The sequence below is a fragment of the Mytilus edulis genome, chromosome 5, assembly GCF_963676685.1.
Source record: "Mytilus edulis chromosome 5, xbMytEdul2.2, whole genome shotgun sequence".
Lineage (NCBI taxonomy): Eukaryota > Metazoa > Mollusca > Bivalvia > Mytilida > Mytilidae > Mytilus > Mytilus edulis.
The window spans coordinates 18,867,464-18,892,524 of NC_092348.1; the positions used below are offsets into that span (position 1 = coordinate 18,867,464).

The 25,061-nt window shown below is 31.8% G+C and overlaps 1 long non-coding RNA gene across 1 annotated transcript; it reads right to left on the reverse strand.

Annotated features, from left to right (window-relative positions):
- Positions 1–1,285: 1,285 nt before the first annotated feature.
- Positions 1,286–20,536, reverse strand: LOC139523140 (uncharacterized). The gene is made up of 2 exons (XR_011664564.1): positions 20,335–20,536; positions 1,286–2,697 (listed from the first exon to the last, which is right to left on the reverse strand). It is a non-coding gene; the product is annotated as an uncharacterized lncRNA (long non-coding RNA).
- Positions 20,537–25,061: the final 4,525 nt, after the last annotated feature.

Here is a 25,061-nt window from a genome sequence, read left to right on the forward strand (position 1 = left end):
ATTGTTTCTGGGGAGTCAGATGAACCTATTTTAGAGGTTAAGGTGGTTTGATAGAACCTAATGAGAAGTTTATGGAGAAAAATGGTTTATTGGTGGCAAGATCAATGGTACATCCAGAGATGTATAATATTCCTTTGAGGATAATAAATATAAATAAAGAGCCCTGCACTTTATATAAGGGTAAAATTATTGCTACCTGCAATAAAGTAAATGAAGAAGATATTCAAACTTCTGAGTTTGTTGATAGTTTGACTAGTGGCCAAGCTATAGTAAATAAGGAGAGACAATTACCTGATTATTTACATGAAGTATTTGAGTTTAGTCAAGCTCATCTTGATAAAGATCAAAGTGAAAGATCTGGAGACCTTTTAATAAAATATAGTAGTATATTCTCAAAGTCCTCTGAGGATATTGGTTTAACTGATTTGGTTGAACATACCATACATACTGGAAATCACCCTCCAGTACGTCAGCGACCCAGACGAATACCCCTAGCTAGAATGGAGGATGCTAAAGTAAAGTCAGAAAATGGTTAAGCAAGACATTATAGAACCCTCTACAAGTCCCTGGAAATCTAATAGTGTTCTCGTGAAGAAGTCAGATGGCAGTTGGCGAGTGTGTATTGATTTTCGCGCCGTAAATTTATTGGTTTTAAGCCAATCACACCCCTTACCCCGTATAGATGGCATAATTGATTCTTTGTCAGGCTCTAAGTTCTTCTCAACCGTCAACTTAAAGTCAGGATATTATCAGATTCCGGTAGCCAAAGAAGATAGACCAAAAACAGCCTTTTCCTTTCCAGGGGTTAATCCCTTGCAGTTCAAGAGAATGTTGATGGGTCTATGTAATAGTGCCCCTGTTTTATAACAATTAATGGAGACAGTTTTATCAGGTTTGACCTGGAAAGTGTGTCTAGTTTATTTAGATGATATAATTGTCTTCTCCAAATCATTTAGGAACATAAGAAGAACTGGAAAGAAGTTTTTCAAAGATTAAAAGCAGCTAATTTAAAGCTGAATCCAAAAAAAAATACCCGTTTCAGCGCTCAAATGATACCCTATTACTTATTTGTTCCTGAAACCACACACATGCCAATGCTTTTGTAGTTGATTAATTTATCGTTAAAAATAAATACAGTGTGTTTAATTAACCATTTTCTACATATTGAAATGGCTGCACCCAGTCAGGAATATGACATATGTTGTCCATTCGTTTGATGTGTTTTATCATTTGATTTTGCCATTTGATTAGGGACTTTCCGTTTTGAATTTTCCTCAGAAATCAGTTTTTTTTGTGATTTTACTTTTTATTTTTTGTTTTAAACCAGAGTTACAGATATTTCCGTTTCCATTTGACTGGCACTACTATCTGAGCCATGCTGAAGTTCATACATTCTCCTGTCCGGTTTAGAAAATATCAATGATTTGAGCATATTATTGACTTGATTTCTAAAAGTTTGCGAGAAAAGAATACAAATATAAAATACAATAACAGTATTTGTCCACGCCAAATAGTGTCCGATAACTCTGGCTTTTGCCAACTGCAATCTAAAGTGAGGTTTTTGCAGCCATGATGGCGGATAAGTTTGGTCAACGATATTTATAACAGTAGGTGGCAGCACTAATAAAAAGTAGAACATAGATAAAACTAGAGTGGCATGCGTTAGTACCATCGGTGTCATTTCGTTGTCAGTTTCTTCCGGTACATTTCGTATACATAGTCCCGTGAATATTAATATATCAAAAGTTATGATTAGAGCTAATGGAATGAATGAATAACAACTCGCAGACATCCATGGCCAGATAACAACATGTAAATCATCATCGTTATGAAAGAAAAAACAACCATCCATCAGTTCATATGTCCACATAGCATGTACACTTACAACAATAAGCCCAATGAAGATTGATATAGTAGCAAACTTTGCCATAAACAAAGTACATATCTTTGATGATTTTTTCCTATGCCATATCGTTATATAGCGATCGATTGTCATAGAAACAACAAACCAAATGCTAGAATATGTTACAACTCGACTTACAAATTGCCATAATCTGCATATCCAGTCTGCCTGACTGTCTATAGATCGTTTTTCTGCTACTAACGCTACCCACTCTGATCCCAAAAATAAATATAGCGTCAACAAACTAGTTAAAGCGTACGCTGATATATAGAACCCTATTGGATAATGCCGGAATGGTCTTGTTCTCATTACCAATAAAGTACACAAATTTCCAAATGTACCGAAAATGATCAAAACTGGTGGTACATACGTATTCACCGCGTGTTCAAATTGTCTTTGGACAAATTCATCTTCACAGCAGTACTGTATATTATGATAGTTCATTGAATGATTCACGGAAGTAGAACTAAAATTGTTCACAGTCATGTTGTTTTCCATTGCTGAAGGCGCTACTATTTGCATCATTTGGCAATAAAACACACAGTTGTATTCGAAGGCGTAAATGGAGTAATATTGTACGCGTTTACAATTAGTTCAAGTCTCCATTGTTTGCAATAAATTAAGAAGATATATTGTTTATTTCATTTGTGGCGGTATTGGTTTCCTCATTAGGCTTTTTAAAGGAAACGAATTTGAAAAGGTTAAGACATACATTGTAAATAATATAATGTAGAAATGTCCATTGCATGCTATTGCCTTCATTAACTTGTCAACCGTTCTTTTGTATTACCAATCTACAAAACAAGAGTTTATAGTTTAATCATTACAATGTGTATGAGAAAAGACACAAAACAAACATCTATGAAACCAAGGTCAATCATGGTGAGTAATAAGTTTTTATGATGTCGAGTTGTTTTGTTAGTGATATTCGAAGATCTTGTTTTTACTGTTTTTCACCTATTCGGAATCCCTTGGTTTTCTTCATGTAATGTCATTAACAAATGTCATAGCTACTCTGTACTTTCCAATGATGATTGTATAACAAATAGCTTTGAAATTCATTTATCTCAATCGAATTAAATTCCTGCCATCATAGTTTTGGAAAAGATAGTGCAAATTTAAGATTGTATGAAAACGCTATAGAGTTAATAACGAAGGCAAATTGTCAATGGCCTCTCAATAATTAGGACACAGACGTTTCATTGTGTCTACGTTTTAAATTAAGTTATGTAATGACTATCCATAAAAAACAAACGTTTGTTATTTTGACATGAAACACGCAACATAATTTGCTACAATTTTACTTTGTAGAAAAGACATGATCCATCTCAAAATGCCAACTTCTCTCGCAAAAAAATGCATTTCGGTTGTGCATCATTCAAAATCAAACAAACAAATTAGGTTTCTGTTAGTTTTTTTTCTGATTTGATAGCGATTGGATATAAACAAAATGTTCAGACTATGTACGTCAATTGATTTTCCTCGACAGTTCTTACCCTTCCGGAGCACCTCAGATCACCCATAGTTTTTTGTGGGGTTCGTGTTGTTTATTCTTTAGTTTTCTATGTTGTGTCATGTGTACTATTGTTTTTCTGTTTGTCTTTTTCATTTTTAGCCATGGCGTTGTCAGTTTGTTTTAGATTTATGAGTTTGACTGTCCCTTTGGTATCTTTCGTCCCTCTTTTAGTATTCATTTTAAAACATAAAATTAAGCTTCGATTGAACATACAAACGATCTATCCTGGGATATCATTTGCGGTCGATTTTATCAATAAACCAGTACGTAACAACTATGTCGTCAAATTGCCTTTTATCAATACACTTTAAAAACATATTGCATATTGAGTTCCAGCACTAATTGTTTATGTAGACTTTTAATGGATAAAAGTCTGAATATAAAAGTTAACTAAGAGTTATATTAAAAATTATGACATATTATTGAAAAGTCAGTATTTGTCATTTCCGTGTATAGTGAATAATTTCCACATTATTAGATTAATATACGTATGTTGCAAAAACAAAACTAGAAGACTTCCTGTTACAGTCAATAATTTAGCTATAGAATATCACTTTTGTTCTATAAAAGCATTAAGGAAAAATTAAAAATTATAAAATGAACAGCTGTTAAATTATATAATAATCAATCTACACTGTTAAACACTGTCTACATCATATGCAATATTCGCGTATCCACAAACATTTGACATTATTTACAGTTGTCATATGTTACAAGCCACACTACAGGGTAAATATTTGTTATAAGAATAGGTACACAATAGCAAAACGATCAATCAGATACTGTAAGTTCAGAAATTATTGCGATTTTATTATTATTGCGAAAAATGCGATAGCTTAAACTTGCATTTTGAAATTTTTAATATGAAGTAAACAGGATTTATCTCAATATCGCAGAAATTAAAATCGAACTTTAGTCTAAAATGACAATATCACAATAATAAATGCACGCAATACTATCGGAATGTACAGTACCCTCGAGCTATCATGACAAAAAGAGACAGTCGACAACGCTTAAGAAATACTGTTATTAAACTCATAAATATAAAAAGATGTGGTATGATTGTCTATGAGAGAACTATCCACAAAAGTTCAAATGAACTGGATCTGAGCAATTATAGGCAACTGTATGGCCATCAACAATGAAAAAAGTCATACCGTTTGGTCAGCTATAAAAGGTCCCGACATGAAACAATATGAAACAATTTAATTGAGAAAACTAACAGCTTTATTCATAACAAAACAATTAACGAATAACAAATATGACAGACATGGACCAACGACTGCCATTGAACTACAGGATCCTGAATTTGGACAGGTGCTTACAGAATGTGGCTGGCTTTAGCTTTGTTTAGCACTAAACACTACCTCTAAGCTGGGACAGTTGTGTAACAGTACACCATAAGAACAAACTATAAAACGGAAGCTATTGTAATATGCAACCTCTTGTCCCTAATAACGTTATTAGTATAAAAGACTACTTTATGTTATAACAATTGTAACACATCAAGAAATTACAGGCAACAACTAGTTCCTGGTACATTGTAATGGGTACTGTATAATTAATTTACATATGACATCGCATGGTTCCATTTACGCAAATAATATCATAAAATCAACAGATGCAATCTAATGAAAACGTATGGATAGTTATTGAATATTCCATCGCTTAGATAGAACAGATTTTTAAAGTATGGTTAAAGGTAAATTAGCTCAATTTCTGAACTCCAATAAAAAATTTAAAAGGAAAATCCTGAATTAAATGGCAATATTAAATTCATGTTCTAATATCATTGAAAACATTTCGGATTTAAAATGTATATCATTATCAACTAGTTAACAATTACCAATTGCACGATTGATATTGATGCTAAGATTTAATGTTGGTCGCGAGAACGTCGTTCAGTGTAACGATCTTCTTTTTAAACCATTTTTTTCAATTAAATATAAAATCGCTTCGACATTAGCTTTATGTGTTTTATGAATTGAATAAACGGGTTTCGATACATGTTCATGAACTCAGAAGATGTGAGTACTCTTCAATTACCAAAATTTAATTTGGTTTTACTATAAAATAAAAAGATCGACACAACAGTGTACCAATACCAGGACAATAATGCGTAACTGGATTGTACAGTTATACAAGGCATGAAACAAATTGAATTGTGCTTTGGTTAACCATTGTGTTGAAATCAAAACCTTCAGGTTTTACAATATTTATCATAATGTAAATGCATTCTTTCTTGAATGGAATTCATGGCTTGTATAACTGCTTTATCAGCTTAATTATATCAATAATGAGATGTATTTTCAGTGAGCCTGTTTATTTGAGCAGTACTACGTCAATTATGGCGCAATTGGCATAGCAAGTGCGAGGAGACACTTCACTCGTATAAATAGATATAGGAAGATGTGGTGTGAGTGCCAATGAGACAACTCTCTATCCAAATGATAATTTATAAAAGTTAACCATTATAGGTCAATGTATGGCCTTCAACACAGAGCCTTGGCTCACACATAACGACAAGCTATAAAAGGCCCCAAAATTACTAGTGTAAAACCATTCGAATGGGAAAACCAACGGTCTAATCTATATAAAAAACGAGAAACGAGAAACACGTATAAATTACATTAACAAACGACAACTACTGTACATCAGATTCCTTACTTAGGATAGGTGCAAACATTTGCAGCGGGATTAAACGTTTTAATGGAACCAAACCTTCTCTCTTTTTCTGAAGCAATGGCATAACATCACAACATAGAAATACACACGATAAGATATCAATTGGAAGGCTTAACTAAATCAAAAAACGTAAATTAACACACTTTGAACGAATAAATTTGACCTGCGATACCTGAATGCAAATGCATAGTTAATAAAACATATGGGACACATTCAAGGCCAAAAAGCAAACAAACAAGTCCAAACAATTATATGACAAGACCCCACCGCGAAATATTTAACCCTTTGAAAAAAAAACGGTTTTCATAATACATACAGGTAAATGAAAAATAACTTTGTCGTTTAAAAGAGGGACTAAAGATACCAAAGGGACAGTCAGACTCATAAATCCAAAACAAACTGACAACGCCATGGCCAAAAATGAAATAGACGAACAGAAAAACAATAGTACACATGACACAACATAGAAAACTAAAGAATAAACAACACGAACCCCACCAAAAACTAGGGGTGATCTCAGGTGCTCCGGAAGGGTAAGCAGATCCTGGTCCACATGTGGCACCCATCGTTTGTTTATGTGATTACAAATCCGGTAAATAGTCTAATTCGGTAGGTCACATTCATGAAAGGGAAGGGGATTGTAGTTACGACGTAAGGAACATATCCGATATCATTGTCGTTTAAGGTATACTACTTCTGTGTATATAAATTCTTCCCATAATTAGGAATACCAAAAAAGTTCTGTCATTTAAATACCTAATTTAACACTAGATCCAAATTTGGGTGAATATCAACAATCAAACTATACAATTACAGCTAGATACAACTTTACTGTACAGATTTACGGGGAGTACTCTTGATGTTTATACAAATGTAGAACGAAGAAGTGACAATTAGTAGATATTCCAAATAATCAAAGCTGGTATATAGACAAGATTCATATTAATATTAAATAAAACAAGAAAAAGGAATTATAAACAGTATCAACAGGTCGAATTAATAAGAAAGTACAATTTGACAGTACTTGCAGTTACTGAAAGCTAGTTAAAAGCCAAAAACAATAATAAAAAATCGTGCATCAGAGACTAAAATCAACTTAAACAAGTATAGTAAAAATGAAGGTTATACGAATTACAACTCGTGTAATAATTTTGCTCGACTTTTTTGGATTTATATTACGATTTTCGTATAGTGATACATGAGGTGTGTTATTTTGTCGCCCTTTTTGTTTACATATTGCACATTCCAATGGAATACACTAGTAAATATAAAACACACAAAGGTTTTTAAACGCTAAAGATTGAACGTTTCTTTATAGTACTAATAATTCTCGTTTCAGTTGCTTTATAATTTTCACATTATACCTCGCAGTGTGAATTACACATTTCAAAATCTTAAAAAAAAATTCGTATCAAATATTAACTGAGGTTTGAAAGCTCGCCATTTCTCCCTGTGTTAACGGATATTATTTCAAAATTTCAAAATTTCAAAATAAAATTAAGTGTCATGTGCACATTTAATACTTTCTATAGTCATAACAGCAAAGGTATTGATTAATGCAAATACTCCTTGATTAATTCTTAACATTGTATTAAGAAAATTAAAAACAAACAAAGTGCTTAATTTCACATCAATGAAAAAAATCTGAACGACAGGTTCATTAACGTTTTTGATCATATGTCCGGATTGTATGGTACCGGGATGAAAATTACTGCGTGTTATGATTAATTAAAGACTCTATAATAGTTTAAATTGATTTAGAAAATAGTTTTACTCATTCCTCTGCAAGCTTTAGAAAGGATGTAAGTTACCTTTTGGTCATTTAAATTAAATTTTCTCAAACGAAGTTATGTGATGAGGAAACTAAACAAGTCGTCTCTTAATGCAATCAAAAAGGTCTGGTAAATAAAAAAAACCTAGTGTTTAAGTGAGTGGGAGAAATCGCTCAATTAAATATATTTTGATTTCATGTATCGTTTCCTTATTTGACTTTAACAGCAAAAGACTTAGTTTGCAAACAAGCAGACCAGAATTTGATTCAATATGAGAACAACGTGCATACTAACTACTTTAGAAGATACTGTTTGAATATTTAATTGAAAATGATTAATTCACGAATCTACAAAAAGAACAAGCATGTGAAATCATTATTTCGCGTCTTTAAAGACAGCTATGCAAAACATAAAAAATCAGACATCTCTAAAAATGTGATCAGTAATCCAATAACATACAATGTGAAGAAAATTGTTTATTTCCGGACCGAATTTTTATGTAATTCTACATTCATTTGTCTCGTATTTTTTAGATGCTCTGTATGTTAGTTCAGAAAACAGGAGTTTATCGAAGTTCGAATCTCATAGATAGTTTTCAAAATCACAGAAACGCATACAAACCAAAAGTAACGAAACAAAACTGTCATCAAATGGTGCAGATGGTATGGTACTGCAGAGAAATATGAAGTTGGCAATTAGAAATTTGAAATCAGGACGTTTTCTAGATTCTAGTTTCGACTAGTCCATATAGCTTAATGTATGTGAAAAGATCAATATATGAAACAGATCTTCTTATGTAGTTTCTTCTTAAAGAATGTAATGAAATGTATGAGACTCTATCATTCATTATTATTTTGGTTATTGCGTGAGAATGACATCATCAGTATATCTAAATGTAAAATTAAAAATCTTTGCAAGATGTCTTTTTGTCTTAGAGAAGGTTGTGTATAGTAATTTTATCTTCATTACAAGCTCTTGTACAAAGTTTCCATAACACGTTGCCGTGCCATATAAGAGAGCAAATTTTGTTCTCCTAAGAATACCGATTGTCTGTTGAACAAACTTTTTCTCCGAACGTAAGAAAGAATCGTTGATAAATAAATGAAAAATCGATTGTGTCAATTGGAAAATAGATTGTATGATTACGTGCAGTTTTTTTTAAAGTATGATTTAATCTGTCTTAAAACATGAAATTTTGTACCTACGTTTGACATATTAGTATAACCAAAAAATTTGGTAAAACTCTAAAGGAAGAAAGAACAAATTGCAATAGGTGAGGTGCACGTTTAAGATCATAAGTAAGACTTTCGATATTTGCGTCGTCTAATAAAAGAGTAGAATGAGTATGATTTTCCAACTAGTAAATATACAATTGTTTGACACCACAGTATCCTTTGTCGTTAACAAAATCAAGATATTTAACCGAATTGGATGTCTTAAGGTCATTGACGCCCGCACACAGACAAGGAACATAAACAAATAATCAGGAAGCACATTTGTACTTCAGAAAAACAACTCTTTAAAAAGTTGGAAGTATAAGTGACAAGCTCTAATCGAAAACGGAAGATCATGATACATCATGTGATCCATGCAGAATCCGATGTAAATGTTAAGATGAGTGCAAAATAGAATTAGAGATTTTCAAACTACCTATCTCAATAAATTTAAATACAATAACTTTTTGCGGTGTATAAAACCTAATACATTTACTAAATGTCTAATAGTTGTGATTCAATATATACTTGTTGTGCAGTTGTGTCAGTTGTAAATTATGATGACATGCCTAGGAGTGAGAAAAAATGAAAATCCTGCGTGGTCCTCGTCAAGATGATGGATAACAAGCTTTGCTAACGCACATATAAAATGTTCTATGAATTATTAATTAACCTCCAACTGCGTTCATGCAAGTATCTTAATTGATAGTAATAGGTATAAAACAGAAATAGCATTGTTAATTTCATGTTATTTTTATTTAGATATATATCTCTGTTAATTATTCGAGTTTCTTTTTATGCAGTCCAATGATATTAGATCAAAAAAGAAATGTGCCACATGCAGATTCACAGGAAAGGTTGAAAAATCTGAGGAAAATTCAAGCTCAAAAGTTTAAGACAAACCATATTAACTAACAACGTCATGCCACAAAAATTTAAAACGACGAACAGAAAACCAACAGTCGAAACATAACATAGAAAACTTGGATAGATGATCAACACAATTCCCCCTGTTCAATATGTATATGTGTGACTGTACTTTGTATTAAACTTATATTTCATTTTTTTTTAAACAAAGCCGCTTTCATACGCCTAACATTTTTTCTTTCTAGATTTTTTTTTTTCATACATATTTGCTTTCTACCCCCATGAAAAGGTTAGCTAAGTCGCTTTTGCCAAAACCTTACGGAATTGTGTGTCCCAGATGCTATACTTTTGTACTTTGTATGATTTGTTTACATTTCCTATTTGAGCATTTGTGGACAAAATGTATATATACGTATTGCACGGAAAGTTTAGCCTGCTATCCATGATGATTCAATTTAAACCGTCTACAATCTCAGATCGCTGTCCATGTTTATTATTTTATATTTACATTACATGCATTAAAAACGAACACAGCTCCTTTCAAAAATCACCAATATATTAAATTTTGATTATGTAGTGCGTAGGTTACGGAAGCTGAACACTAGTAACAGCTATTTATGTTGTAAACGAGATTATTTTTTTAAACAAAACACCTCGGGCACAACACTGAAATTCTGAAATAAATGAAAACTGTAAAAACCATAACAAGTAATTAAAAATCCGTCATGACTCCGATGCACTGGCTGTTTGACGGATGACTCAATGATTTGTTGACTTACAGTAAATCGAAAGAAAATTAAATCATTGAATTTCATTCACGTGTTTATCTCTTTCTTGTCATCTATTTTACATCAATTCCAAATTGAATCCTATTTTGTTAAGCAAATGAATAGAGGTTACCAGGAGCAAATATATTTAATTAATTTCTTCTTTAATGCAATCCAACTCTGTTTAGTTTTATTTTTACGTGTGACGCAACATCTTAGGATTGTCTTAACTATGATATGCTCACCTTTATTAACTTGCAGGTTTTTGTCCTGAATGTATTTTTGGTCACACAGTCGTGTTATATGAAAATCAATTTCAATACAATGTCCCCTTATAATGATGAACTCTTTCAAAACGATGATATTTAGTTCTAGTTTCATGCTATCACAATGGGTTAGTCTCCGTCCCCAAGGACGACTAGGACTGCCGCGAAAACAATATAAAACAAAGAAAAATGTTGAATGAGATTTAGGTTCATTTCGCCACCTAATATATGTTCATTTCGAACATAAACATATATGTAATGTAGTTCCATTATAATCCTGAAATATTTGTAAAAAGTAATCAAAGGTAACATGATTATAATTTAATACGTCAGACGCGCGTTTCGTCTACATAAGACTCATCAGTGACGCTGAAAAGAGGAAAACAACTTTAAAAAAAAACAAGTTTTGCCATTGCACTGTATTCCCAACCGATAAATTTCCTGTTGACAAAATCATGAATTTTCGAAATACACATGTACTAGGGATTTTTTATTTTATCCCGGGCAAAGATTACCTTAACCGTATTCTGCATAATACTGGAATTTTGGGTGCAAAATGCTCTTCAGCTTTGGACTTTTTTGGCCTTATAACTATTTTGATCTGAGCGTCACTGATGAGCCTTATGTATACGAAACGCGCGTTTGGCGTATACAATTATAAGCCTGGTACCTTTGATAACCAATCAAAAGTGGTATTATAAACAACTCTTCAAAAAACTGGATACGTGTAGCATAATTAAAAGAAAACGAACCAAAATAAATAAAGCAATTTTTCGCATACGTACTCTTTTCTACAAAATATTTTCCTTTAACGGTTTCAGTTCTTATACATCCTGGTCGTCATCTATTCGGTTATTGAGCGTATTTGACAAAGAACAGTACTTCGGCCGCAAGTTTTTTTTTTTTTTTTTTTTTTTAAGACGATGCTCATTTCGGATAGATTTGTTTCTTTATTCGGTAAAGAGTTGATTCAATCGAGCTGACCGTTTATGGAAATGGTTCAAAGCTGGGTTTCAACAGGACGTTGAAGTGCCAATCGATCAATCGACACATCTGAGCAATAACATTCCAGAAGACATCAGCCTACATGTCATCTGTTTGAAGCCTGATGCTATCAATACTGTCAATTAAAAAGTGCATTTTCAAAAAGCCTTCTGAGAAACATCCGATTTTAAAATTCCATGATGACATCAACCTTTCATGCCACTCGAGATGTCATCTCCTATAATTAAGATTAATGTATTTCGGAATCATTAAACTAAATTTTCCAAAGGGAAAGTAAAGGAGCATGAACAAGCAGGATCACTTTATAAACAATCTGAATTTGATATGATATAATTAAGGTCCACAGAGATGAGGGTGTTGTATAAAAACAACAGTAAATAACCCCAATATGACAGTGAACTTGAATAGTCAAATATTTTACAGTCAACTTAAAATGACAAAATATGATACAGTGAACTTAAATGGAAAACATATATTATAGTGAACTTAACCAGTGTATAATAAATTGAGCATGCCATATGCATTTTTGATGCATTCGGTTTTCATAAAAGTACACGTCAGTTGGACAGAAACAAAGCTATAAAAATATATAGTAAAGACAGCTGAGTGCCGACTTCAGACAAAAACATTTTTCTGAAGCCATTGAATATGTTATTTCTAAATAAGACGCTAGTTTCATCCTTAATCATACACATCCTTCTCTTTAATGGAATAAATACTGCATTTATCGGAACCAATTTACGCATAATCCAAACACTTAACTATTGTTGTTGACAAGTCGTAAAATAGAATCTACTAACCTTGGCGTCTGTTGCGCGACAGTCTTAGTAAAAGCAATAATCTTGTCATATTAAACACTGAGCGATTTCTTATGACCACAAACAGGATAGCAGTTTTGTATAATTATTTCATATAGTGCCGGAAATGTACTCTGATTAGCAATCCAGCCAGAAACGTATTGAAAGACAATTATTGGCTACATGAAAGCGAAAATATATACGTATAGGAACTCAGGGTTTTTTAATGAATCCATTGATAATGTATGTGGAAAAAACAAGAAGATGCAAATATTCAGTGTACGTTTCAAACATTGTGCAATGAACAGATGAACAATGCAAGCTGCACATTTGTATGTAATTACAAAGTATGTAAAAGTGTAGCCAACAATAAAAAATACTGACGAATGGATTTCATAGTGTTTACTTTAATCAAACTTAATCGCGTTTTTGGAGCAATCATATTGGAATGTAACTTTTTCCTAATTATTATAAGTTCAGGTTTACTTTTACAACTACAGATTGATATTAAATTGATTTTGACAGCATGTAAAAAATAGATGATAGTACAATCATGCAATGAAATTCCATTTTTCAGCGCTGTCAATAAACTCATCGCCAAGGGGTAGATAAAATAAATATGTGATTTAATAATAAAAAGCATTTCAAAAGTTACGATTGCAACAATGTTTCCAAGTTCCTAATTTCCAATTATTTGCAGTATTTGATTATTCAATGCGTTTAAGTTCACGAAAGTTTGACAATGGGACAAATCAAGGCAACATATCAAATCTGAGGGAGTCGCTTGATTTCAGGGATCCTGTAATATAGGATAAGCGTCTCTTGTATTGTATGCATCTACCGATACTTTTTACCAATTTCAGAAATTTGCCCGGATTATGTTTATACTCGTAAAAAATGTCATGAGTTATTATGTGTTTTTGAATAATAAAATATATATAAACATATTTTTTTTAAACTCAAGTTTAGAATTATGTTACGCTCCAATGTTTGGCTAGGAATTATTTTTTTATTAATATTTCAAAACTATCTTATTGGAGTTAGAACTTAAGTCGTCAGCAGAAATTGATTAAAAATGCTAGAAATAACTACATTGATGCGAAAAGAGGCTTAACAAATTGATAGATAATCCTAACTGGAACGTGTTTTACGCATCGCCATCTATATTATATCCTTAAACATGTTAAATTGTAATGTTTTGATCTCTGTAAACACGTCTTGTAAGTGCATTAAAACTTAGATTATGTTATGTCATAATATGTGTTGGTTTAATTTGATATGAAAATCAATGTGTTGATGATATTATCTAAAAATTTATCGTAATTACTTTTGTAACAGGTGTGGCAGGAGCAAAATGAATGAAGTTATAAGCACGTGTTTTGCTATGCCGGTAATGACAGTTGTATGTGTAGATTATTTTTTCAGTGGCAATGGTAACAAAACTGTACCATTTTATGCTTCAATTGAATAAATAAATACGATAATCCTAATTAAAAAAAAAAACTTTTTGGGTAGTAAGCTTTCTACAAATGTTACCTTGTTTTGGGTTTCACAATGCAGCTATAATATCGGTTTAGCCCATCATTTGTTCTTTTTAAAGTGCATAAATCATGTGAGGAATATGACAGTTGTTTTCCTCCCATTCGTTGTTTGTAAACGTTTGATTTTGTCATTTGTCTGTTTGTATGAACCTCCCTTTTCTGAGTTTACATGAAGATTCAGTATTTTTGTTATAATTTTGTTTTCGTTATGAACCTTTAAGCCTTCCACTATTATCTCTTTTATTTCTCTAATTTTACTTTTATTAAGATTGGATGAATATTTCTAGGTACAAAACATTGAACTTGAAACGAAGAACGTCACTTTTACCGTCAATATATCTATATTTATTGCAAATCTAATTACCTGTCAAATGATGTGTCTCCCTTAGGCGTCTTTCCGATACAGGCACTGCAATGGTTAGAGTTTCTAATTGTTACATTTATCCTGATAAAGTTATTATTGACATTTCTCCTTGGTTCTTAACCCGTTTATTTCAAGTGTTTAAGTGTTATACTTTCGAAATCTCTGTTGAATGATTTACCTCATCTCAATTTTACAGGTACTTGTCAGTGCAAAGGTTAGGGATGAGTTCATGAGCTCAATTTGTAGAACTGTCTGTCTGAAACCGTCAAATCTAGTGCAATTAGATATGATCACGAATTCATCAACAGTATTGTATTAAACATATGCTCCAATGTGAATGCGTCAGATATCTTTTTACAGAAAGTACTTTCAATATATACATATAAACAAAACTTACTTCATATCAAATATTCTAATGCAACAACGTTTGTAACGTTCATTTTGATTGGATAACGTCACTTTCTTACATGGCATCAATTGACAATTGATGCTATGGGACGTACGCGCAAGCGCAGACGGCTTATGACAGATTTTAAATACATGTTTTAACGTTGTTTTCTGTCAGTTTCATTAGAATGGAGATAACATTATTGTATTTTAGGCTCCGACGGCATCAATTTGGGATTTGATGGTCACAAATACCCGTTTACTGTCTCCGCTAACGCGTTGCCAGTAAACTTAATTTGCGACCTTCAAATCCCCAATTGATGCCGTCGGAGCTTAAAATACAATACAGTTATCTCCTAAATATAACAAAAATATTAATCAGTCAAAAAGATTCTATATTTGTATAAGCAGTTGTTACGATAGGATAAGATGATATATATTTTTTACTTTAATCTAATGTTTTACAAATGATGCGCATTCCTGTCTCAAAAATTGATAATTTCATTAAAATCTAGAACGATAGTTTTCTCCAAGTATCTTACATCTAAAATGGAAAAAAATCCCAAATACACTTAAATATAAAACGTCTGCTATTACTGCGAATAGGAAGGTACAACTTGATGTAATTCTCACATTCTTTTTATCTTTGATATTATGTTATCACTACTAATTACCAGTTAACATATATTTTCTAAAAGACCCAACATCCTTTTTATAGAGCAATTACACAGTAAGACACATAGTTAATCACATCAGCTAGATTTTCAATTAAAGGTAGATTTTCAATTTGGGAGGTAATAAACTCAGAGATGGTGTAATAACATGTTTTTTTTATTGGAAAATGTTTGTTTAATTACATGTGAGCATACTTACAAAGCACCTGTTTACAGGAAACTTCAATTACAGCTACCGTAAAGGTGTTACATAAAGACAAATATTCAAACTCCTCTGTTTCCTTCAAAGGTATTGTAATTCTTAGGCACAAGTTTAAGACCACTAAAGATCCAATTTTATTACAACTACATAGCTAATTTTATTAATGTGATCTTAAGTATGTATACCGTTACTGATCATGTAAAACTTCTATGTTTAACGTATGTGAATAAGTGCTAATAAATACAGGATTGCGTTTTAAATCAAGAACACAGCTAATTAACATTTTTGGTGACGTCGTTGACATCTTTTTCCTAGGATTCAAATACGGTGGAATAAAATCAGCGACATTTTTGAGCATCTGGAGATCAAGTTCTTATCCATTTATCTATATCCCTAGTGCAAAGGTAGCCAATTTGGGAGAAAAATAAGTATCCATGTCATGGACAGGTAGTTGATTTTTAGTATTAGTTCCAAAGATAGAAAAAAATTCTTGAATGGTATATCTGTTTGAAAAACATATTACAGTATTTCGTTGACAGACTAACGAGCATGAAAAATAATTCTAACTTATACAAACAGATATTATAGCATTGTTTATAAAAAATGGGAATTTCTATGATATACACAACAGAAACAACAAATAAGTATTAAAGGTCGCCCGGATGGACTAGATTATGACTACCACTAGAAAATGAGTGTTTTATTGATAAGGACAGAAAATTTGCTTTGCAAAAGGTCACCTACGGACCCCTAAAGAAAATGTAAAAGGGGAACTTAACGTGCCAAAAGCGTTCACTCTCTCTTCACAAGACATAGGATGTAACGTCATTATTCTGACCGGACCAGGCTGTGAACCTGTACATCCCACAAAATCAAACAAACGCCTAACTTATACAAGGGTGTTACTGCCGGTCGGATGAAGACGAATTGTGATTATATTTTGATTCCAATTTCAAATATGGGGACCTTCTTATATGAGTAATATATATATACGTTCATAGTACAGCTAATTAGTAACTTCAGCCTATTCCAGACATATTAGGGTGTACTTGTTGAACTGATATTTCATAGAAATTATTTATTTCCCCATACTTTTTCAAATTTATATAAGAAAAATGCTTTAAAATTTAAATAACAAAAATACCGAGCTCAGAGGGAAAAACTAATGATAGTCCCTTATCAAATCAAAAGCCCAAACACATTAAACGAATGGATAACAACTTACTGTCATATTCTTAATTTAGTACAGGAATTTTTGTATGGAGAAAATGAATGTCAAACAAATATTTTTAAATCAAGGTAAATGTACATACCATTTATCTGAAATGTTAAAATTCTAATCCTTTTAAATATTGAACGGTCTGAGACTCCAATGTTGTAAACACTGAATGTTTGAGTAGGTGACTGATTATAAAGGTCAGGACAATAGTTACCTTAGGTATAGTCTACGAAACGGATATTTTTGGAACCATTTAAATTGCAATAAAATCTGCGAAACGGTCGTGATCTCGGCTGTGTAAAGATATTTACCATAAGTATAAAATTCAATCTCTAAAGTGTGCTTCGAATAGACAAAAGTTTTATTCTACTTTAATGTCTTTTTAATGGTTGCAGAAAAAAATATTTTGCTGACGAATATCCTTTCATTAAAAGCATTGGGTGCTTTAATAATTGGATTTGAAAAAAAGATGGAAGTAACATACTATTAAAGTTGTCTGATCATACAGATCGAGCATCGATGGAATAAACAAAGAACATCGTCCTACATGCATCTTGTTGAAGATTTTTATCGCTTCTTATTGACTATCTCGTGTTAAAATAAAAATGTCCTTTCTACATTTAAGACTTAAATCGGTTTATCATGTTATTTTCAAATCTCAGCAGAGCAGTGAATTACCATTAGGTTGACGACTTTATTCTAGTCATGCCATTATCTGATGCTTAATTTCTTTACATCACACTTAACATCCAACTATGAATGTACTTCAATTAGTTTGATAACACTTAAAGAATAATTACATTAAATTACAAATTAATTAACATTCCTCATTAGACAACTATAAGAAACGATATTGTCATGGATACTATCTGTCTGACATTACAAAAGAATAATATTATCGGAAAGAATCCATTTTCTATCTTCAATCTATCGTAGATTTATTGACCTTAATATGAAAATATAATGTTTGACAATATGGAAAATCATGTTCTAAAAGCAAAGAATTTTTCAATAAACTGAACTATAGAAATATATATCAAAGGAAGATTTTTTTTCGAAAGTTAGATATTTAAAAATAGATGAGACAAAGAGTGTTGTTATATCGTCACAGCACGAAACATACATACTTTCGACGGCTGTAAGATATCCGAAAAATCTCGGAATATGTAACGTACTGTATGTTCAAGCAAAATACAAATTAGCATTGCTCGATCAAAGTCTTATGTTTTTATTACTAGAAGTTGCTCCTGAAATCGTGTTACAATTGGGCAAATGTTGAAAGAGTTTTTAAATTTCGCTGGCACTAAGTTCACTTAGCATGCGTTAGAGCGTATTAAACTAAGGATTTTCTTATCCCAGGCATAAATTCCCTTAGTCGTATTTGGCACAATTTTTGGGAATTTTGAATCCTCAATGCTCTTCAACTTTGTATTTTTTGGCTTTATAACTATGTTGATATGAGCGTCACTGATGAGTCTTATGTAGACAAAACGCGCGTCTGGCGTACTAAATTATAATCCTGGTACCTTTGATAACTATATACACGACTGGGTCGATGCCTTTGCTGGTGGACACTTCGTCCCCGAGGGTATCACCAGCCCAGTAGCCAGCACTTCAGTGTTGACTTGAATATCAGTTATGTGGTCATATTTGTAAATTTCCTGTTGACTAAACTTTGTATTTTTCGAAAACTAAGGATTTTCTTATACCAGGCAACAATTACCTTAGTCGTATTTGCCACAATTTTTTGGAACTTTGAATCCTCAATGCTCTTCAATTTTTTTTATTTTTTTTTTTGGCTTTATAACGATTTTGATATGAGCATCACTGATGAGTCTTATGTAGACGAAACGCGCGTCTGGCGTACTAAATTATAATCCTGGTACCTTTAATAACTACCGATAACGGTCTCCGAATTTTGATATTTTCTCCAAAATTGGCTTTTTTGTGGAAAAAAAAATTGTTTCAAAGACAAACTATGATCTATGAAATACAACATTTATACGTCATATCTCAAATATTTCCGAATTTGTATGATTTCAGAGGAGTTGCGGCTCAATGAAATCGGTCTCTTCCTTTAGTAGTATAAACAATAAATTTAACTTTAACATATATCAAACCCCTATAGCTTTTACTAATTGGCTTAATCTAAGCCAAAAACACGTTTTGTAAAGAATTCCATTTATAACTCAAGATAACATATAGTTATGTTTTACTCGTTATTAATCATTGTTAATAGACATTAAAAAGACCACGTAAAATCCTCCAGAAATAGCCTCAGTCTCATTTTACAGAAAAATTCTTTGTGTCTACATTATGAAAGAAGATATAACACAATGTACTACACTGTTACAAGTACAAAAGTCATGAAAAGATTCAGAGAGATATACAATATTTTGGCTATAAATCAGAGAAACAGTAAACTTTGTTAGTTATACAAGATTTATTCACAGCATGCAAATAACTTAGATAAGGAGGCAATATATGACCTAGACATACAACGAACGACTTGCTATGCTCCATTTAATTTGTAGATCTGTTTTAGTTATCATCAGATTTAATGTCCATTTCCGACTATTTTATTATACCAAATAAGTCATACTTCAGCGAGTGTTAAATTGTCGAATGTTTTTATGAACAAAGCCATTTGATAATTACAATAGCGGATCGGGTGCACTTGTGTGAATTCAAAATAAAATCTTCACGATATTATGTTTTATCCAATAGGCTCTATACTAAAATTTCAAACAAAAAACAAATATTTGTTTTGGTTTTTTTTTTCAAAACAGAGTCTACCAAAGGGACATTCAAATTCATAATTCGAAAATGATCTGGCAATGCCATGAGTAAAAAAGAAAACGAAAGATTAACAGACAAACAATGTTAAAAAATACATAACATAGAAAACTAAAGACTGGACAACACGAACCCAACTAAATTGAAAGGAGAACTCATGTGCTCCGGGATAAATCGGACGGGAATGTAGAATGTAAAATTTCTATAATGACTAAAAGTTAAACTTTCAAAAAACGACGGCGCTGTTTGTTTAAAAAAGTTACGATTTATAACTTTTTTCGGGCAAAAATATGCCGACATAAACTAAACAAATGTAAGATCTGTTTAAAATTTAAAATAAGTAAAGATACTTATCTTACCTCGTAGTATGGTGTCAAACACTCCAGGAAGTAAACATAGTAATGTTATGAAACACAGTTTGATAAACGCGTTGTGGTTTATCCAACTCCGATTGTCAAATGACTTGAGAACACTGAAGTCGCATTATTTATTCTTGAATCAATATAACGAGCAATGATTATCTGAATCAATAGTAGCGTAAAACACCTCACTGTCGTCAATTTATATTACTATCAATAAAATACTACCGACAATGTATGTTTTGTTCTGTTTTATATCGGTATAGGTAATTGTAAATGTTGGACAAAACTAATCTCAGCTTCTGTAATTACAGTAATAAACGTTTAGATAATTATCATCTCCATGATAATTTGATGTGGAAATTCAGAATAAAAGTTTTTGAAAATATCTTAACATTTTTCATGGTTCACTATTTTATCAGGTTTCTAATATTTCAAGAAAAAGATATCTAGGAATTAATATAGTAAATATATATTGGAGTCTATAAGTATTCAGAAAATTATTTCCGAACTTGTTGGATAGGGAAAAACATGTATATATTTTATAAGCTAAATACTAAGCATAGTTATACATTTATTTTGGAAACAATTCAATTAAATAGCGGTAAAATTTTATTGCCTTTATTTGAAGATTCAAATTTCTTAAACGCAGCATTTTTATTTGAAACAAGGGTTTATATTATGCCCTAAGGAAAATTTTTACAACAGGCAATTGGTATTTCTGAGGGAATCAATTATACCCTCTACTAGCCGATTGTTTTCTCAATCTAAATAAGACACATGTTTATACAAACATCCAGAATAAATCTACCGTTTTCTAAGTAACGTACTTGTTGTATGCATGGAAAGCAAGCAACATAATAATTAAAGCGACATGTTATATTTGATGACGGCATGAAGAATTTTAAAGATACATCTTATTTTGAATCCAAACTGCCTTCAATATGGAAATATAAGAAAACATAAGAAAATGCCTGTACCAAGTCTGGAATATGACAGTTGTTATCCATTCGTTTAATTTGTTCGAGCTTTTGATATTGCCATTTGATTAGGGACTTTCCTTTTTTAATTTTCCTCGGATTTAAGTATTTTTGTATTTTCACTGTTTTTTTAAAACTGTTATAATATCATAGTTTGTACTAGCCCAACATACAATTTATTTATAATTACTCCGTAATTTGCATAAAAACAACAAATATCTCATACCACTTGTAGTTTTAGTTAAAGAGGATCGCAATCGCGAACCTATAATGATGACTCCATAATATAGAAAGATTTTGATTATCAATTGTTCTACTACCAGATTATCTTAATCTTGATTATTATGTAATAGTTTAAAATATGGCATGTCAAATTCAATTTGGAATTTAAAATACTAGTTTCTTTGATGTGTGTAATGAAGTGATGAATTTAACGGTTTTCCCAATCAAAAGTTTTAATCTTCTTGGAATATTCGAAGACGTATAAGATCTGTTTCTTTAAATTCCAAAATCAGTTCCCGTCAGCTTTTATCATTTTCACTGTTTTTTTACAATATGATGTCATACATTTGATTAAGTTTTGCAATTAAACTAAACCTAAGAGATATGTTGATTGAGCAAAAAGAACTTCATGAAACCATTTCTTTCGAAATTTTCATATTGTTATATTTTTTCTATCATATGTTTACTTAAATCACGTTCTTTACACACTGTAAAAATTTTAGATTAATCTGAGATGATAATTTTTATAAATCGTGCAGTGTATACTTTAAATTTTACTTTATTTCCCAACATATAAGACTTTTCATACAAACAATAATGCCGTTTATTTTAAAGATCTTCTACATTCTAATTTCAACTTGTTTTGGTATAACATGCTGCTTTTTATTTGTTAATAACCAGTAGTGGTTATATTGTTAGATGTTTGTGTTGTTGATTTACATTACCTTCACCAGAGAAACCATAGGAAACTATAAACACGATGAAAACGTATTAAGGCATTATCTTGCATAGAACTTACTTTAAATATAGGCAAATAGCAGGATATGTCTTCTCTAAGTATGATGACAAGACACAGTCAGTTGATGTAAATACTTTGTACAAAACAGAGTCACAAGCTTATTGAAAATCTATAAGTTCATAGAACGTAGGTTCTATTTACCGCTTTTCAGACACCTGACAAACAAAGAATACGTATGGCCCATTTCATAGTATAGACAAATACCATGATGTCTACTTCCGATTCAAAATGGAAGAAATATTGGTTTTATCATGTTATACAATAGACGTTGAGTGCATTGATCAAATGTTATTTCAATTCATTGTATATCTTACAGTTTGCTTTAGATTTATTAATCTATGATACGAATTGAATGTGTATTAAACTTGATTACAAAAGCGACAATTTCAAGTACATTAAGGGGTATACCTACATTTGATACGGTGTTCCAGGGATTTGATTTATATAGGGCTGCTGCTTCAAATGATGCTATTGAACCAATGGTTTTCAATGGTAAACTAGTAGTCATTCATGCATAAGATCTGATATGACGATTTAATTTACCATCATGGTTCTTACGTCTCATGTTTAACATTTACCTTTTATATAACAAAAGCGGTCGTCTCTGTACCAAACTATATATCCAACGAAATGATTTTAAATTTTCCTAACTTCAGCAGCAATACATCACTCTTCCCCTTCCAAAACCCCATCACTGCATATGGAGTATATATTCATCAACTCATACGATATTCAAGATTTTGTATCGACCTGATAAAACGTAGGTGTCTGAACATTAAAAATAATGAATAAGCGTTTTTGTCAGATAATTGCTAGTTTCTTTCATCTTTACTTTTTTCTGTCAATATTATGAAATTTTCCAGGTGTTACCATGATTCATCAATAAGTTTATGTTGGTTACGTTCTTTATTCATATAGTTGGTCGTTTATCTGGTGTTAATGGCAGACCTTCGAACGTCTGTTAAATTAACTCACAATGAGTATAGCTTATGAAGGGTACATTTAATCTTGATGTATATACATATTGTCGTGTTGTCACGGAGATTTTATTTTCATTTTCTTGATGAGATATTTTTTATAAACCATAAGTGTGCATCCCTTAATAGTACCTTGTTAAAATATATCTCTCTGGATTGCTGAGCCTGTGATGCATATACATGTTATATCTATCTTTTACGTAACCAGAAGAAATGACGATATCAAAGGTTTGTTTTATGATTAGAACAATCAACGCATATAAAGCAAAAATATCTTTTTCTCTCCCTTTAATATCTTTTAAAGAAATTCTTCGGTGCTTTCTTTATTTTTACCGTTTCATAATAATGCAACGTTGTCGTGATTCTTCTTAATCAAACAGTGTAATTGATGGAACCCTAGAGTATGCTGCAAGTTATAAAATGTGAACTATTTTAGGAAAAACCCTTCCAAAATTTGATTTTTTTTTTGGATGAAATGCAACTAGGTGGACCTGTTTTTGTAAAGAATGCATGAAAGTAAAGTTCGATAGAACCTGTTATCAAAGTGTGTTCTTCGTGCAATTTTCATAAGTTCTTATAAGTTATGGATTTATCTTGAAATACAGCTTACATCAGTACACTATCGATTCCAGACGATCACTATCGTTCAACTCTAAACAAGACGAGTAAATTTGGTTTATTTTTCGGATGACAAATCCGCACAAATCTGCACCCCTAATCTAGAGACGAGTTGTATATATATACAACTCGTCTAAACATCAACCCAACAATGTTAGATCTGTAAATTTGCTTTCGCAAATTTTTGGTTCTTCCCTCGCCGGGATTCGAACCCATGCTACTGTGATATCGTGACACCAAATCGCCTGCACTGCAGCCGTCCCGCTAGACCACACGACCACCTGGGCTCTCAAAAAAAGAGCTTTCGGTGGGCATGTGTTACCTTTCCACGTCAGTTTAAATCTAGCGGCGTACTACAGTACATGATATATAAGGCATGAAGATGTTATTGTTACAGATCAGCTAAATTATCTATAGTAAAGGATCCTACAAATTAATGTAAGATACAGTCACAGAAAATAATTATATTCATAAGTACGTCTGAGTCAGTGACAACCCTACAACAGATGTATCGGCGATCCGATGGATACATCTGTTGTAGGGTTGTCACTGACTCAGACGTATATATATATATATATATATATATATTTCTCTAATTCTTCGTCAATTTATCCCTTTCTGCACCAATTGTATAAAAAAAATGTAATCAACGTGTGGTTCGTTTGATCTGAGTACTTCATTGGTTACAATCCGATTATGACGTCCAATGTTCTTCCTTTCCTCTGAATGTCCTATTGTGACGGCATGAAAAAAGGCAACCATGCCTGATGACGTCACATAGAAAGAACACATCTTTTTGCAGATCATTCGGAAATAAGAAATAAGTTTGCCTACATAATCTTAGAAAATCATTAGAGAAACAGATTCCACCACAAAATCTCGTGTAATACGATATTTATCCACTCTCGACAGTTATATTTTAAATATTTAAAACGCTGGGGCAAGCATCGAGTTTTCAATTTGAAAATTTAACTGTCTCGAGTGGATAAATATCGTATAACACTCGATTCAGTGGTAGAATCTATATTTATGTATCCAACAAACCAATTGAAATAAATAAAAAATTAGTTTTTTTTAATTTGTTTTAGCCAATGTAAACAATATTCAAAGGTCTTTTTGTTTGTTCCAGTT